Consider the following 600-nt stretch of genomic DNA (forward strand, 5'->3'; position numbering starts at 1 on the left):
TGAGGACGAGTATGAGGTTGCCGATGACGATAGGATAAGGATGAGGATAGGATGAGTATGACCAAGAGGATGAGGTCGAGGATGAGGATAGGAGGAGGATGAGAATGAGGATAGGATGAGGATGAGGATAGGAGGAGGATGAGAATGAGGATAGGATGAGGATGAGGATAGGAGGAGGATGAGAATGAGGATAGGATGAGGATGAGGATAGGAGGAGGATGAGAATGAGGATAGGATGAGGATGAGGATAGGAGGAGGATGAGAATGAGGATAGGATGAGGATGAGGATAGGAGGAGGATGAGAATGAGGATAGGATGAGGATGAGGATAGGATGAGGATAAGGATGAGGATAGGATGAGGACGAGAATGTGGAAGAGGATGAGGATGAGGATAAGGATAGGATGAGGAAGAGGATGAGGATGAGGATAGGGCAAGGACGAGAATGAGGATGAGGATAGGATTAGGAGGGGATGAGAATAGGATGAGGATAGGATGAGGACGAGGATGATGAAGGGATGAGGATGAGGATAGGATGAGGATGATGACGAGAATAGGATGAGGATGATTACGAGAATAGGATGAGGATGAGGAAGTGGATT

Source organism: Lupinus angustifolius, chromosome LG08 (genome assembly GCF_001865875.1).
Source record: "Lupinus angustifolius cultivar Tanjil chromosome LG08, LupAngTanjil_v1.0, whole genome shotgun sequence".
Lineage (NCBI taxonomy): Eukaryota > Viridiplantae > Streptophyta > Magnoliopsida > Fabales > Fabaceae > Lupinus > Lupinus angustifolius.